Source organism: Schistocerca piceifrons, chromosome 9 (genome assembly GCF_021461385.2).
Source record: "Schistocerca piceifrons isolate TAMUIC-IGC-003096 chromosome 9, iqSchPice1.1, whole genome shotgun sequence".
Taxonomy (NCBI): domain Eukaryota; kingdom Metazoa; phylum Arthropoda; class Insecta; order Orthoptera; family Acrididae; genus Schistocerca; species Schistocerca piceifrons.
This window is the reverse complement of record NC_060146.1, coordinates 83,419,309-83,438,272: the sequence shown is the minus strand read 5'-3', so window position 1 is coordinate 83,438,272 and position 18,964 is coordinate 83,419,309. Positions and strand designations below refer to the sequence as shown.

Here is an 18,964-nt window from a genome sequence, read left to right as displayed (position 1 = left end):
TATGTATGCGCATTATGTTACATTTATCTACGTTTAGGGAAAGCTGCCAGCTGTCGCACCATGCATTAATCCTCTGCAGGTCCTCCTGGAGTACGTACGAGTCTTCTGATGTTGCTACTTTCTTGTAGACAACCGTGTCATCTGCAAATAGCCTCACGGAGCTACCGATGTTGTCAACTAAGTCATTTATGTATATTGTAAACAATAAAGGTCCTATCACGCTTCCCTGCGGTACTCCCGAAATTACCTCTACATCTGCAGATTTTGAACCGTTAAGAATGACATGTTGTGTTCTTTCTTCTAGGAAATCCTGAATCCAATCACAAACCTGGTCCGATATTCCGTAAGCTCGTATTTTTTTCACTAAACGTAAGTGCGGAACCGTATCAAATGCCTTCCTGAAGTCCAGGAATACGGCATCAATCTGCTCGCCAGTGCTTGAGTGCTTGAATAATATCGTCTATTACTGACCAGATATTTCTAGGAGGACTCTACCATATACACGTGTGGATCTGCTTGTGAGGAAAGAAATCATTTAAATCTTCAAGGATAATGTCTCACACGTATCCACGAACCTTTCTCCATTGTCATTTGTTGTATCATCTCGATACTTCCCACTACTCCACTATCAGAGGCCTCTACTTTTCTATTAAAATCTCCCAATAAAATTTTTTGTTGGTGGGCACTTGTGCTCTCTAGCACGCTTGTTAATGTCTCATAAAACTCACCTTTAACGTTGCTATTATTCTAGGTGCATAAGCCCTGACATTTATCATTTTGTGGCAATATTTTAAGATTTGTTCGGTGATTATTCTTTTATCAGTTTCCTCTCACCATTTGATATCTCTTCTGTGCTTCATATAGACAGCTGCAGAAATCTCTCTCTTGCTCCTTTTTAACACCATTGTAAAAATAATTGCAGTTTGCTATATTTTAATTCCGATTCCTCTTAATCTTTGTTTCACTGGCGGCGCAGGCATCTACCTTCAACCTCCTAGTTCCTGCAATACTTCTCTTTTCTTTGTACCCAAACTCTGCACAGTCCATGTTGTTGTAAACAGAGTCCTTTTCCGTAGCCAATTTCGTCTAATACCTCTCAAAATATGGAAAGCAACGCACTTGCAGTAGAGGAGATCCACTGTAAGAGGCATCAGAATGTTTTTCGCTGCTAACTTTCGTTTTAGTCTCTTTTGGACCAGGCTCCCATATCGTAAATTAATATACTTACCTTTCTCTACCATCCCTGAAAGTCTGTAACATCATCACGGAATCACCCTGTATAAGCACACTGCTTTTGTTGCAACCGATGAAAATCTTTAAATAAAATGATTTTACGTATTCAGTCGTTGTAACCACCGAAACCAACTTCACTATAGTGGGACATGTTTCCACGCTGTTTGTGGGAAATAACATTGTCAGTAAGTGAGGACTTGCCTATATTCGTGTCTCTCAACAAACAGAACTACAGTTTCCTTTACTGAGTCGACTGAAAGGTCTCGTGGCACGAGTTCCCAGGTTCCTTAGCCCCACAGAAAGGTAGAACCTTCCAAATATGTTACTGCACAGTAGTAAGCTTTTCCGAACTATAGAAACGAACAATAAACGGGAATGAGCGTTTAATGTAGTTATTGGTTCAAATGGCTCTGAGCACTATGGGACTTAACATCTATGGTCATCAGTCCCCTAGAACTTAGAACTACTTAAACATAACTAACCTAAGGACAGCACACAACACCCAGTCATCATGAGGCAGAGAAAATCCCTGACCCCACCGGGAATCGAACCCGGGAACCCGGGCGCGGGAAGCGAGAACGCTACCGCACGACCACGAGCTGCGGACTTAATATAGTTATCAACTGCTAGTTCTTAGTGATGGTACAGCAGAGCGTTCATATGTGGCAATCAAGTGAATGTCGAATACACATGCTGCAGAAACAAATAACCAAATAAATCTCCGTCGAAGATTATCTACCGACTTGTTACAGCCCGTGCCACGAAGAACGGCGCTTCCGCTTGTAGTTGTTGTTGTTGTTGTTGTGGTCTTCAGTCCTGAGACTGGTTTGATGCAGCTCTCCATGCTACCCTATCCTGTGCAAGCTTCTTCATCTCCCAGTACTTACTGCAAACTACATCCTTCTCAAACCGCTTAGTGTATTCATCTCTTGATCTCCCTCTACGATTTTTACCCTCCACGCTGCCCTCCAATGCTAAATTTGTGATCCATTGATGCCTCAGAACATGTACTACCAACGGGTTCCTTCTTCTTGTCAGGTTGTGCTATGAACTCCTCTTCTCCCCAATTCTGTTCAATACCTCCTCATTAATTATGTGATCTACCCATCTACTCTTCAGTATTCTTCTGTAGCACCACATTTCGGAAGCTTCTGTTCTCTTCTTGTCCAAACTATTTATCGCCCATGTTTCACTTCCCTAAATGGCTACTCTCCATACAAATACTTTTAGAAACGACTTCCTAACAGTTCAATCTATACTCGATCTTAACAAATTTCTATTCTTCAGAAACACTCTCCTTGCCATTGCCAGTCTACATTTTATATCCTCTCTACTTCGACCATCATCAGTTATTTTGCTCCCCAAATAGCAAAACTCCTTTACTACTTTAAGTGTCTCTTTTCCTAATCTAATTCCCTCAGCATCACCCGATTTAATTTGACTACATTCCATTATCCTCGTTTTGCTTTTGTTGATGTTCATCTTATATCCTCCTTTCAAGACACTGTCCATTCCGTTCAACTGCTCTTTCAGGTCATTTGCTGTCTCTGGCAGAATTACAATGTCATCGGCGAACCTCAAGGTTTTTATTTCTTCTCCATGGATTTTAATACCTACTCCGGATTTTTCTTTTGTTTACTTTACTACGTGCTCAATATACAGATTGAATAACGTAGGGGAGAGGCTACAACCCTGTTTCACTTCCTTCCCAACCACTGCTTCCCTGTCATGCCCCTCGACTCTTATAACTGCCATCTGGTTTCTGTACAAATTGCAAATAGCCTTTCGCTCCCTGTATTATACCCCTTCCACCTTTAGAATTATAACATAGCAGCGGAGCGATAGGGAAGAGTGGCGGGGATGAAATATGCGCATGCGTGGCGGCAGAAAGAGGGCAAACAAAGTCCGCGTTACGACCTACGTTGCTGCGGTCAACAGTCAGGTTCTTTTCCCTATGGTACGTCGTACTAGATGTTCACATCAGTGATGGGAATAATACATTTTAAAACCGATTTCGATCAGTCGTCTGCACGAGAGGAAACCTACTTCAGACCTTGATGCTGCGTCCGCTGCTCCACTGCGTTATTCCGCTTGATGTCGGAAAGCAAGAGCAGCTGACGCGGCTTTGTGAAGACGTCAAGTACACTTTTTCTCAAAATGACGATTGTCTAACGCCAAGATAGCCGAAACTGGTTGCGACAATAGTCATTTATTACTTATTATAAGTAAAAATTTGTGTGTGAATGTCCGACTAGTTAACTGTAAATTACTGTTTGTAAAAAACAAAAAAAAAAGATTATTGGTAGCAAAGAGTAGTCCAAAAGACTTTCATGAAAATTACCTGTATGTTACAATATTTTCCGCTGTCAGCAGTCGTTATGAGGGTAAACTAACTCGAGACTGCATTTATGAGCCTTTGAACAGACAAACAATTAACCATCTTCTATGAATAACTCTAGGGAATGCTGACCGCTAACGTAGAAAACCACAAATATCTCGACAGGTAGCTTTTACTGCCATTTTAAGGCATTCCCCAATTCACGCCCTGAAAATCATAGGCGTTTATTCGTCTCAGTCTCGGAGTTTTCGAGAAATTTATCCAGCCGCATTCTCGCGATTGGTTATAGCATACGACACGCTGGGCAAAGCTGAATTTCTCCTTGGGCAAAATACGGAACATTATGTCTAAATTCTTCATGACGTACAAAGTCCTAATCAATGAAGGCTAGGAAGTTCTCAAATACCATATATGCAACTGATATGTTGACAGACTTCTTTAACCATGAGTCTTTAAAACCAAGAAATATTATTCTTTACTTTGTTCCAAAGTCTACATCTTAATATAATCGTCAATGCTATCTGAGCGTGCCTGAACCACCTGGATTTAGGATATCTTCAAGGCTTATATCCATCTTCACCTCCCTATCAAAGTCTTCTACGGCTTTTCAACTTGGCGCACACAGTTTGCCCAAGCTCAAGGGGGATGTTGTCTACTGCCTCATGCACAACCGATTATGTGTCTGTTATGTTGAATATCTTGTTTCCCCCGCCTCCCACGTATGTTTTAAGCTGTGGCCAGATTAATTCTATCGGATTATACTGACAGTGAGACGCGGGGAAACGTAAGACTTTTTGGTTACATTCACGGGCATGGAAGTCAAATTTGTGCGTTCTGATACGCATAAATCAACAAGCTGCGAAATTCGGAATGAGTCTGGCTTATAGCGTGCGGAATATTTTTCTTTAAGACAGAGCACTAGATCCGCTTTCCTGGTGTCTGTACTTCGTTTTTTCTCTGTAACAGGTGAATGGTAATTATCTCTGTAATTACAATGACCGACTTCGAAGCAAGGTATGACAAGAATTGTTCAGTGAACCACATCTTGAAATTGACAATGTTCATTTCCGAATGTTGCTGTTGTTTTTACACCTACATACTAGTTTTCTGTCTGGAATAAAACCAGAAGAAGAGACGGCATGCAGATTTATCATCCAAGAACTTATTCCTATGGGATCTTTAAAACTGCCAGTACAACCACTTATTTTCCAGCAGGTATTCATGAAATGATTCCGACCACCCACACTTGATCGAGTAATACATTTTGAACTACCTCCTTCGCTTATTTCGTGCATCTTCATAAGGGATGTGATTCGTTCTGCACCTATGTCATCTCTTTCAAACAGAAACTCTCTTCTTAACATATCTGAAATAAATGTCTTTTAAAATTTTATTGTGACAAATAAGCCCTTGGTCACAAATATTAAGTCAAAATTGATCTGGTTTTGACGCTACTATGAGTGTCGTCTTCAGAATTAGACTAACTGTACTAAAACATTAGGTATATAGTACATCAATAAAATTAAAGTTTGTACTGACTCGAAAAGATGCAGTACTTACAAGTCACATAGTAAAAAAGATCTAAGCCCGAAAGGCGACGTCATGAACACCTGTGAGATGGCGAGCCGCTAAGGGCTGCTCGTACTGTGAACAAGGATTGCAACAAGACTGAGATGCCCACTTTAGAAAGTGTGGGCAAGTAAACATGGTGTTGCTACGAGCGCCATCTAGTAGCCGCAGAAAGAACTAGGCTACTGTACATTCAAAATTAGACACATGAAATTGTCTTTTAAAATTATCCGTATTGATAAAGTGTTACCGCTGAAACCAATTTTGTCTTGCATAATTGTAACAGACTGTCGTGATGTCGGCTGTTTACTACTTATATACATTTCAAACACGGAGCTCTTTCAAATATCATTGTCAAAACCAGGTTACAGGTTTCGACGCTTTGCAGACGACTCGATACCAAATTTTCCTGACGTTTCTACAGCTCTGACACTTTCGTTTACTATTCTCTGTACAGTTCTCTTGACGACACGTGCCTGTGTGATTCGCTCTTACGTCCTCGGAATGTCAAAAATAGGAGACAAGTTTTCAGATCCACGTTTTTCAGATCCACGTTTAAAAAAATTGTAAATGTAGTAAATAAACCTACTCGCCCGTTTGTGAAGCACTTCATGTTTATTGCCGTCATTTGACATATTTATTTGACAGTCAGACTAAGACGTTTGCAGGGTCACATTCACAGTCATACTGGTTCAAGAAAGTGACATCAACAACTGAATGAATAATTCAGTCGCTCTGTGAGTGAAACTGCACTGTCTGTTGTATGACAACTGTGCAGCATGCAAGAGACAGATTTTCGCGGTCTACTTGTAAACGGCGGCTAGCAATTCGGAGAGAGAATGGATCTTACTGGCTGCTTGCAGACAATGGAAGGGGGATAGGCAGAATGGGTGAAAATTTGCCTGTCTTCCTAAATGAAGATATCTATATACATATGATATCTATATATATCTATATCTATATATCTATATATATATGAAGCAATCTATATATATGCGTGCACATACCGTATCTTTGGTAAATTTCTCTACACCAATCAACATTGAAGATGAATGTTCTGCACCATTAGTGCTTCGACCCGACGCTACTGTCGTCAGCTGTGAAGAGAGAACTCACACCAAACTTTTCAGCCACGTGCTGCCTTATCAAGAACGCGTGGCAACAACGGCCTTGCACGCAAGTGGAAAAACCAGTCGCTTGCGTCTTAATCCTGCACAGCAGAACGACCTTGGCCGCGGTCAGCCAATGTAATTATGTGCACGCGTGTAGAGATTATACAAAAAACTGGACTGAACTCGACATCCAATGAAAATCGATCAAAAAACTACTACACGCATACAGACATGTGCTAACATTACAACAAATAAGTATTTCCATCGAAGTCAAATTAAGACACTAAAGCATAAAACGCCTTACCAGTGGATTTATAGGCCAAAGGAAGAACGAAAATGTAGGAGGTTGAAACACAAGAAAGGAAAATACTAAAAAAGATCTATTGGTCGGTTGAGAAAGAAGGGATTCGTATAAAGAGATCGACAAAAGGACTTTACAGGCAGATAGAAATGATTACAAACATTAGAAAATGAAGGGCAACAATCTTCACAAACGTGCAGGCTGTAACAAAAATATACAGCACCAAATGCCAGAAACATTCCTCACATGTAGATGAAGAAATTATGTTATATGAATATGGAAACGCTTTGTTTCCATGTTACAACTCATTTCCTCCAACGAGTTTCAACGGGATCAGATTGTAAATTTTCACAATCGGCATGTATGGACGGAAATCACTTCTCATAAAACTGCCGAAGCAAGTCATCAACAAAGATTTTCTGTCAATGCTTGGGCCCTTATTGTTGGTGACCGTTTGATAGGGCCTCACTTTCTTCCACCCAGGCTTAATGCACGAAGTTATAATTTCGTAGAGAATGTTCTACATGATCTGTTAGAAGGTGTGCCTTTAGCTGTGTGAGAAAACATGTACTTCATACAAGAGGGAGTATCTCCTCATTTTAGTTTCTATGTTGGTTGGTCTCTAAATAACAGATTTGGTGATAGATGGGTAGGTAGAGATTAGTGATGCGACCGACCTATGCATCCATTTACACAACTGCGGAAGTTCCGCACATTTTTCCACATCCGCTCCCACATTTTTGTATAGGAACTTTCAACAATGGCGAGATTGTCGATGAGCGCGGTTCTTGGGGTCGGGAGTTCGTTGGGTGGGGCGTTTATTGGACTATTACTCAGTGATCTTTGCCCATCGACGCGAAAGTATAGCGCTTTCTCGCTCATCAATCTACTTTGTGTTGCTGCATAATATCACTATATTGTCATGCGTTTCTTAGTCAACAGTTTAGTGGTGTAACGTTAGTAAAGATTGCAATAATGAAACCAAAAGCAAGTCTTTTTTGGAACTATTTGAGCTTGATGATTTGTGTGCCAAATGAAAAATCTGTGACAAGGTATGTTCACAAACATTGCATCGAAGAGACGTCTTAAATCATTACATGTCGCAGAGTTCAAGAAGTTAGAGAAACTATTAAACTTTCAGTGGAGGCGAAAAAACAAAATGTTAGTTAGTATTTATACAGGGTGAGTCACTAACTATTGGCACCAAGAGTACCTGTGAAAGTGTGATAGGAGTTGAAAAGTTTGTGGGACAAATGATGCATGGGACAACGGGGCCCAAAATATGATATTGGTTTTTTGTTGCTAAGGGGGGTCGCTTCAGAGATATGAAGGTCAACTGTGTTTTTATTAAATGCGGTATATCTTTAGGTATAGTTGGAACATCTTTATAAAGACTGTCTTTCACGAATCTCCACAAGAAAAAATCCATAGGCGTCAAGTCTGACGAATGAACCGGCCACGACACATCTCCTCTGTGTCCGACCCAATTATTTGGCAATTGTCTCTGTAACTCATTTCTAGCCATCAGCGAAAAATGTGCTGCACACTCATTTTGATTCCACATTCTGTTCCTTGTTCCTAAAGATATTTCTTCCAATAACAGACGTAATGTTTCTTGGAGGAATGTGGTGTACTTCCTACCATTAAGATTTCCTTCGATGAAATAGGGGCCCATGATTCGTTCCTCCAGAATTTCACACCATACATTCACCGACCACAGCTTTGGTGTGCAACTTGCCACAGCCAACACGGATTTTCAGTTGCCCAGTAATGCGTGGTATGCAAATTAACATTTCCATGCTTCATTGATGTAGCTTCGTCAATAAATGAACTCAAATTAATATACGCGTCATCCCTCAGAATCTGAAGTTGAGCGCATCGGCAGAATTCAATGTCATGCATACAACCCGTCAGTTAATTCTTAGTGGAGACTGATATGGTAATGGTGATATTTATGGTGATGCAGAACACATTCCCTTGTGATCTGATGTGAACTAACACAAGGATCTCGAATCACAATGGCAAGAGTACCAATTCCGTTTCCTCGGTAGTAACCAACCTTTGGTGGATATGTTTCACATCCATTAGTTTTCCAGCTGTTCTCCGTTTATCATACACATATTTAAATGAACGACTTGTAGGGTGAGTACGTTGAGGATATCTTACAGCGTATAAGTCTCTAGCTCTCACTGAATTTCGCTAGCATTCTCCGTAAACGAGAAGCATATCGTTCTTTGAAGGAATGCATCATTCAAATTCGCTTGATTCGACGATACTAGTCTTACCGTTACTATTAGCGTTGTACTGCGAAACGATCGAATGTTGTTAGCATCAATGGCACGTTAGATGGATACGCCGTATTCGGCGAATATTTAATATTTGTGCAGTATACGAGAGAGAATTGTCACATCATGTGCTTCGTTAAGTGCCGAAGTGATAAGGAATACCACTCAATCCATGATAAGAAGACTGCAGCATTGCACTGATACCAAAGTTCATCACTTCGAACACCGTTAATGGACGTTCATGCCACATTTTTCACCGTCGTTGACCTTAAAAGACCTTACTGTTACACATCATTAGAATCGTCTCGATAGCAGCTGTCAGACAATAAGTACCAAACTGTAGCATCCCATTTGAAAAAACAAAGTTGGCCTTCATGTCTCTAACACGACCCCACCTAGTAATAAAAAACCAACATCATATTATGGCCTCCATTGTCCAAAGCAATTTTTCCCACAAACTTTTCAGCTACTATCATACTTTCGGAGTTATTCTAGGTGGCAATAGTTATTGACTCACCCTGAATAACAGTGTAGTCGGTACTAAAAATATGGTTCGATTATTATAGGGCGAGCTCAGTCCACTGCTGGTGCAAAGCTGTTTTATCCGAATGACTCATAATAAGATAAAATTTTAAAGAGCTCATGCCACCGTTAGTTCTGGTCGGTTCACATTGGTACATGTTGATAGATAATGTGTGTTTCCTCGTTGCTGCCTCCACTTAACGGTTTAAGTATATAACAGTCTGTGGCACAGAATAAATACACCACTGTAGTACATGAGGTCATACACGACTGTACGTTGGCAGCACTACGCAAAATTTAAACTGGTTTTACGTCCCAGCCCCTCATCTAATCTGTGATCAGCTCTTTAAAAAGTTATCGAACTCGGTATAAAATGTTTCTAAGAATTTATCTCACATTTATGTTTATAAGAGTGATGGTACTTGTGTCACTCTTTATTATTTGAACCAATACCAATCATGTTACAGTTACTCATTGGAATGATAATTTATTTACTCCATATTCTTCTGCATGTTGCATATCAGGAATCAGCAACTAAAATAAACAATAATGATGGTAAGCAAATTACAGAAACCTAGTATGCAATACGAAGAATGAAATCCTATATTTGTAAATTAACATCCTACTGAGAAACTGCAGCATGATTATAAACTGGTTCAGAAACTTTCTTTTACAATTGTAGGTTTAGCTGGACAAACTGCGAATTATTGTCGTTCTCTACATAACAACAGAGTGTGTACATGGGCAAGGATAAAAAATTCTCAGATTTTTCATATTACAGAAGCATAAATTCGAATTCCACCAAACACAGCACGTTAGTTTCCGAAGCGTTGAAATAAAAATAGCGATGTGCTTTTGTATGTAGCTCATACCACGTGATCTCGCCAGCACATGAAAGCACATATTCAGAGCATAGAACACGTGTTGTAGTCAGTCCTCACCAGTCAATGGAAGCAGATCTTCAGAGCATAGACCAAGTGATGTAGTCACTCAACAGCAACATCACTGTTAAGTGGTGCGAACACACAAGAGGGAAAATTTAATGGTTTAAATTAATATACAAGTGTGGCCACAATAAAAATTATGCTTTCACATATAATAGTGGTCTTGAAGCTCAATAAGCCACCAGAAACGCTAAGCTTTCAGGTGTAAACTGTTTTTTTTTTACGTGTGTTACACTTCATGATACATCAGACTAATGCGCCTGTAAAATTTTAAATAATGACATAAATGTCTGGTCTCCTGGACTCGAAATTCTTCTAAGTGGCTGGTCCTCAAAGTCTTAAGTTTCAAATGAGATTCAAAAATCCTATGATTTAAGAAATTCATAGAACATTCTCATAAGCAACATAATTCATCTTGCGCGAAAGGAAATTTACATTGAAAGTGGCGCTTTTCAAACCACCATTCGCAATATTTTCCTCCGAGCTATAAGAAACAGATTCGTTTCAGCAGTTGCCATTGACCGCCAGGAAATAGTCGTCAATGCGCGTGCGCAGCTACAGTGACCTAGGAATCCTGTTTATTCGTACATTTAAACCATTAAGAGATCTTACATTATGTCATAAAAGAAATAGGAGATCAGATGATACCCCCAGAGCATCGGAATTTCGTAAACCATACTAAAATATATAATTCCGCTTAAATTGCACATTTGTATGTCCAGATTCACAATGAAATAGCCCCTATCCTGATATTAAGCATTTCCGTGCGCTTTTGGGGTGTAAAAATACTGCATTATCTCATGATTGGTTCTTTATTGTGGCGTAATGCCACATGTGCCAGAAGATGAAAACATGAACTTGAAATCCAGCAAACAGTTGAAACTAACCAATAGAGTAGAATGAAACACTTCGTTTCAAATAAATTGAGTGGCTCAGCCAAATTTCTTTAGCAAACCGACGAAAATAACTTCATCGTTCTGCAAGGCGATTAATACTTGACCGTCAAAAACCTGGGAATAAAATCAAATAACTGAAACTAATAGTGTATTTTAGCCTCCCATAACTTTTAATTCAATTGATGGCCACAGAAACCTATTTTGTTTTAATTTGACATGAGAGCTGTAAACGAAGTGGAAACAGCAACATCACTAATTGTAAACACTGCATGCCAGAAATATTTTTCTGGATAGCTTCTGACTGCTTGCTACGAGGGCAGTTCAATAAGTAATGCAACACATTTTTTTTCTCGGCCAATTTTGGTTGAAAAAACCGAAAATTTCTTGTGGAATATTTTCAAACATTCCCTCTTCGTCTCGTATAGTTTCATTGGCTTCCGACAGGTGGCAGCGCTGTACAGAGCTGTTAAAATGGCGTCTGTAACGGATGTGCATTGCAAACAACGGGCAGTGATCGAGTTTCTTTTGACGGAAAACCAGGGCATCTCAGATATTCATAGGCGCTTGCAGAATGTCTACGGTGATCTGGCAGTGGACAAAAGCATGGTGAGTCGTTGGGCAAAGCGTGTGTCATCATCGCTGCAAGGTCAAGCAAGACTGTCTGATCTCCCGCGTGCGGACCGGCCATGCACAGCTGTGACTCCTGCAATGGCGGAGCGTGCGAACACACTAGTTCGAGATGATCGACGGATCACCATCAAACAACTCAATGCTCAACTTGACATCTCTGTTGGTAGTGCTGTCACAATTGTACACCAGTTGGGATATTTAAAGGTTTGTTCCCGCTGGGTCCCTCGTTGTCTAACCGAACACCATAAAGAGCAAAGGAGAACCATCTGTGCGGAATTGCTTGCTCGTCATGTGGCTGAGGGTGACAATTTCTTGTCAAAGATTGTTACAGGCGATGAAACATGGGTTCATCACTTCGAACTTGAAACAAAACGGCAAGCAATGGAGTGGCGCCACACCCACTCCCCTACCAAGAAAAAGTTTAAAGCCATACCCTCAGCCGGTAAAGTCATGGTTACAGTCTTCTGGGACGCTGGAGGGGTTATTCTGTTCGATGTCCTTCCCCATGGTCAAACGATGAACCCTGATGTGTATTGTGCTACTCTTCAGAAATTGAAGAAACGACTTCAGCGTGTTCGTAGGCACAATAATCTGAACGAACTTCTCCTTCTTGATGACAACGCAAGACCTCACACAAGTCTTCGCACCCGAGAGGAGCTCACAAAACTTCAGTGGACTGTTCTTCCTCATGCACCCTACAGCCCCGATCTCGCACCGTCGGATTTCCATATGTCTGGCCCAATGAAGGACGCAATCCGTGGGAGGCACTACGTGAATGATGAAGAAGTTATTGATGCAGTACGACTTTGGCTCCGACATCGACCAGTGGAATGGTACCGTGCAGGCATACAGGCCTTCATTTCAAGGTGGCGTAAGGCCGTAGCATTGAATGGAGATTACGTTGAAAAATAGTGTTGTGTAGCTAAAATATTGGGGAATAATCTCGTGTATTTCAATGCTGAATAAAACAACCCCTGTTTCAGAAAAAAAATGTGTTGCATTACTTATTGAACTGCCCTCGTACAATCGATACAGCGAACAGTCACACTTCAAGTAGCCAGAAGTGTACTGTTCATATACAACTCAACTGCACAGGCGCATGAGTCCACTGGCAACTGCCCTAACGGAGCTAATGAGACAGTTGTGACATCACATGCATCTGAAGACGTTTGTTGTTATGAAGTATTGCATAGTCTTTCGTCTTAATGTATTTAACATACTTTCCTCTCTGCAGACGATGGCGTATGCAGTGTGTTATATTATCATTTCCTTCGCAGCTTTGAAGATTTAGTTTAGTTTTTTTCTCTTATATGCTTTACTGCTGCAGTGTAGTTCTGCAGTAGTGGGATACAGTAATATTCTTTGTTTGACTATCAATTTTTATCAGTCAAAATTCCAAAAATTTAACTTAAAATTAAAACGCTAAAAATTTCCTGGTATTCTGAAAAATTCCCGTGCTTTTCCCGGTTTTCTCCCAGATGAAAAAATTCCCAGTTTTTTACTGGATTTCCTGGTTGTCCAGAGACGTGTACACCCTGAAGGACTTGGCATTTTATATTTGTATTACGTTTTACTTATTTAATTTCTTGAGGTTTTTTTACTATTTTTATTGTGTCGCCTTTATAGGTCTCTTTATCTCTGGTCAAAGACGCTAAACAACAACTTACATCACAGTAAGGTCTGCAAGCAAATACTTATTAGGATTCCTCATACCTAAGGTCTCAAAAAATAGAATGTGTGTTTACTGAAATGATTGTCCCCAGAATTTATCACTTAATTTTGATGGGATTCTGGCTTGGGGGTAATGAGTGCTGCTCTTTGAAGGTATAAGACGAAAGGTCATGATGTCTGTACCTCATAGTTGGCCAATAACTTGAAAAATAAGTTGGCAAGAAAAATCAAAAACTTATTTGAAGGGTTTGAAAAAATATCTTTCACAACTGACATTGTCCAAACTGCATTCTGGAACATCATTACTTAGTTTGTCTTCTCATGGTAATTCAACGATTTTCACAAGATGTCTATAACTCTGAAATGTGAAGTCATGAATGAGTGTCATAGACATGATGTAATATGACAAAATTTGAAACAGTACTTGAGGAATGGGGCATAAATGGGGCATAGATTATCAAGCTGTGGATTGTATTCTTCGTGATCGTCGATCTTACTTGGTTAAAGCATTGAAGTTGTCTGGCTTTGATGATGAGAACTGTGCAATATGTCAGATACAACTTTATATTCTATGTTCTGTGGCCTCAACAACTTACTGCCAAACTGAAAAAAATTGCCGCTTATTACAATCATTCCTGGGTTGCACAAACTGAACTGGCAAAAATTCAAAGGCAATACCTTAATCAACCTGCTTTATCTGTCATTCGCGAGTAGTTACAACCTTTGAGTTCTGGACCAAGGAACACTTCTGTAAATTTCTTCTAAAAAACTCATAATCTTAAATTTATCATTTTCTGCATGGCTATAGGTCAAGAAAATTTTTTTAAAGTTTGATCTGTGAATCTAATAAATATTTTTTAAAAAAGATTATATTTATTCTATTTTTAAAAAAGAAGTTTCTCACTGGGTAACGAAAAAATTAGAACATAATTTTTTAAAAACTTCAATCAACATTTTGTGTTGTGATTTGTAAGTTAAATTGTTTTCACCATACATAATTACACAAGGAAGTGTGTCATTTGGAATTTTATCCTTAACAGTACCACATAATTTCATAGTTATTCATTTTGTACTTAAAACATTCATTGTTTGAATCGTATTTATAACATAGATCGGACGATTTTCTATAAAACTGAATGTATTTAAGTTAACACCGTAATTTAATTGTGTTACTCTTTTAATAATCTCGGAGAGCATTGCAAGCTTTTAAAAACTCCTTTGATGGAACAGCAATCCATAATTCTTAAGGAAAAATTTCATCTCTATGATTCTTAATATAGATATTTTGTATTTTACCATGATCGAATAAAAAAGAATCATTTAACTGATTCTTTTTTCCGTTCACTTGGAAAACAACAAAAATTAAGTAAGGCATATCAAATTCTGCAAAATTCTAATAATTATTGATATCTCGTTCAAATATTGTCTTTCCACTTAATCCTGCAATCTCTATGGTTTGTGCTTCAAAATTTGTTATAGGAATTTTCGAAGATTTTAGCCTTTTTTCTTCTAGTTCAATCGAATGTTCAGGTTCATATTTAAATGAAGGAACACGAATCTCCATCAGTTCTATGACAATTGTCCTTCTTTTGGAAATGTATATTTAATTTCAACTCCAACATCAGTTTTAGTGATCCACTTAAGAAGAGAATTTCCAGAACCTGAACTCCTAGAAAGAATTACTGTACATCTCATTGGGTGGAGAAGAAATTAACTGAACAAAAGTCGATGAGGAAATAAATGGATGTTCTGTTCCCGACAAAATATTGTTTCCTTTTTTAATTATGGTAACTTCAAACTGTTCTGCTACATAGTTAACGATTAATATTTTTACTGAATTTTCTGTTATGTATTGGATAATCTGTATCATCAGTATCCATATTACTGAAATTCATATTAAGTTATGCATAATTAGTATCAGTCGACTTGTCACCAATGTTTATGTAAATCACCATTTCTTTGTTAGTGAGATTTAAATTACTTTTAGCATTCTCATTAATAGAAAGTGAGTAAAGTGGTGGCTTTCAATTTTATTCATTTACAAAGGATAAAATTTATTGAGACATTTTACACTAACTGTTACAGTAGCTCCATTAAAGTCAACGAAATTATTATTTTCATCAGTTATAGTAAATTTTAAATCCTGTATAGTATCAAAAATCGGAACATTTATAGGTTAATGTGGTTCAAAAATTATCAGTCCTCAAAATACTCTATTTTGCTGAAATGAATGAACAGTATTTGTTCCTCAGTGAAAATGATCAATAAGTTTAACAAACATTCCACTGGCCAAATTAAAATTTATGTTGATTAAATCGAACAGAATCATTTCAAGAATATCATTAGTAACAGTTTTTCCTTTAGCTGGAATATTTTAATTGGTAAAGTTAAAAATTTGCCCAACACTACCATCTTTATCTATACATAACTTAACATTATTCTCAATAATAACTGTGTACAAGTTTTATTTTCTTTAATTTGTATATTAGGTTTCTCTGAATTAATAAATTCTTCCTAGTTCTTCAAGCTATGTTGATCGATCGGAATTTCTATCATTTCATCATTGATATGTATTTTATTATTTTTGGAAGCTATATTTGAAGTAAAAGAAAATTGCACTAAAGGCAACAACTGCCACATTTTTATAAGTATCTCTTATAGGAGCTGTTAATCTTGTTTTGAGGACAGAGTATTATCACTTCATTGAAATAGTCTATTCATTTACTATTAATAAAAATTACATAAATAAATGACAGATCGGAACACAAAAAAAGAATTCCTGAGAAGAAATCGTAATAGAAACACAGTAAGCTTTTGCCAAATTCTATTCAATGTTCAACAGTTGGTCCAAGTGGTTCTGGAAAACCTGACATTGATGATTGATAGTTATATTTAAGCTCCTGGCTCGTTGAATTGGAATAAACTTCATCAGTTGTATGTTTATTCCGAAGTTTGGAACAGCCTAAATATCAACAATTTATGAAAAGGTTTGAAAAAATTTAAGATAAGCTTTTTTGAGAAGATTGCTATTTTTATTGAAAATAGCGATGACATTATTCCATGTGTTGAATTTATGTAGTTTATTTGTTGATTTCCTTCTTGAAAATTATGATGTGGTTACAGAATATTTTATTGTTAAGGAATATATAATACTTCTAAGATAAATCAAATTTTTAAATATTTTTAGACACAAATACACACATTTAGATCATATTTATCATGAATTCGTTGTACCCTATTTAAAATTCGATGATTTCAAATAAATGTGTAACAAATGTCAGAATATCCATCAACTCGATTTCATTACGATAGACATAATGAGCAAAATACTTATGGTAAGTACAGAAAAAAGATAAAGAATTTGTTGAAATTGTGAATGTTGAACAAGAACATTGAACACAAACAATGAAAAAGAATGTTGAACACAAATGATGAACATTGAACAAGTTTTCAAAATATGTATGTAAATATTTTTTGTTTCTATATCCAAATAAATGTTTGCAAAATATGACCCTGAGGTTTTAAAGACGCTAAATGAAATGGAAGAGTAAAAGAACTATTAAAAGTAGAATCCGGAAATGGAAAAAATAATCAAGAATGGAATATGAAAAATATAAAAATGTAGTACAACCCATTATTGATAGAGTAGAGGAAGTTGAACAAGGGACTGACACATTAAGTTATTCAGAAGAAGGGAAAGATATTCCCGAATCTGGTATCAATTATATATTAAGTGAATCAGAATAAAGTAATTTCTTAGAGAGTTAAGAAAATATAAGAAATGGAAAAGAGTTAAAAGATGAAGACAATATAAATAAATATAAGTGAAAGAATGCTAGAATATATCAACCATAGTGAAGATACAGTTTTTGGATTAAGACCTGGCAGTACAGTTAAATACAAAGATAGGTATCCAGTAGAATTCAGTGGAGAGGAATTAAAAATTGGTGGAAGATAATATGAAGGTGCAGATGGATTAATGAATCTTCTAACTAAAAAAACAGGTTACTGCAGAGGATTTATGCGATATATTTTATTCTGGTGATTTAAAATTAAGCCAGAATTTTATTTGAACCCAAAACAGGATACAATGAAAGAAAAGAAACTAAAGTAAGTTAAAGGACTCAATATATTAATTTGATAAAAGTTACAGTCAAAGAACCTTTTCGTAATTTTTCAGAAATAAGTCTTGATAATTCATTAGATAATATGCCTGAAAAAATTGGTGAAGGAGAGTAAAAAACTGATCAGAAAAACCAATTGGATGTATCTGGATGAATGGTGTTCGTCAATTAATTGATAGATTAGTAGTAATATGTGGCAAAGAGTTACAGGTAATAAAAACCATCATAACGAAAATGTTCAAATAATAGAAATGTTAAGAAAAAGATTTTACGACTTTATTATTAATAATCCAAAATAAATTACATATTTGATTAGATTTTTCAATATCCTCACACAATTTAGGAATCAGAAAAATATGAAAAAGGATTAGTTAATGTCTTAATTAATTAATACATTTTGGAATACATATTCCACATTATAATTATTGTGGTCCTGGCACAAAATTAGAAGTAAGGTTATCCAGAGGTGATCAAGGAATTAATTTGTTGGATCAAGCTTATAAAAAACATGATACTGCCACAGAGGTAATAAAAACTTGGAAAAAAGATACCAAGTTGAAAAACAGCCTCAGTTAACAGCTAAAGAACGAATGAATACCAGTTCTTCATTTGGTGAAAAATTAGCATCAACAGCAGTTAGAGGAATAATGTATGGGAAACTAAATTGGGAATGGGTATTGAAACCAATGAATACGGATTTATAAATTTTTTTATTAATTTTTAATCTATATATATGAATAATTTAGAATTAATTATAATTTGCTACTTAGTACCAAAACTAAAGAAGAAGCAATTAAAATTAAAGTAATGAACAATTAAATAGTACTGATAATTCTTAACTGGTATTCAAAAAGAAAGAGAGACGAAAAACCTGGTGGAAATTTACTTATGATGTTAGGTATTCCTGTTGTCCAAAAAACTGTCGAATGTTCAATGAAAAAGAAAGAAGGTTCTCACTATACAAAAAAACAAGGATGATTTTTACCTGTTTTACTAGCGACATTGGCAGCAACTGATTCATTCGCTAGTGGTGTATTTTCTATTGCATCTGTTCACAATAGCAAAAAGTTGATAAGGAAGTAGAAGAACAAAAAAGATATAAAACTTCTGGGCAGATTATAGCTTCCTGGCAGATTAGAACTTCCTGGCAGATTAAAACTGTGTGCCAGACCAAGACTCAAACTTGAGACCTTTGCCTTTCACGGGCAAGTGCTCTACCATCTGAGCTACCCAAGCATGACTCACGCCCCATCCTCACGGCTTTACTTCCGCCAGCACCTTGTCTCCACTTTCCAAACTTTACAGAAGCTCTCCTGAAAACCTAGCAGAACCAGTACTC

The 18,964-nt window shown here is 37.2% G+C and overlaps 1 long non-coding RNA gene across 1 annotated transcript in view; it reads right to left on the bottom strand.

Annotated features, from left to right (window-relative positions):
• LOC124717238 overlaps positions 1 to 6,240 on the bottom strand; it is a 114,878-nt gene extending 108,638 nt beyond the window's left edge. Inside the window, exon 1 of the long non-coding RNA XR_007005727.1 lies at positions 6,148 to 6,240. This is a non-coding gene — a long non-coding RNA (uncharacterized LOC124717238). The remainder of the gene's footprint in view (positions 1 to 6,147) is intronic.
• Between the last annotated feature and the right edge of the window lie 12,724 nt (positions 6,241 to 18,964).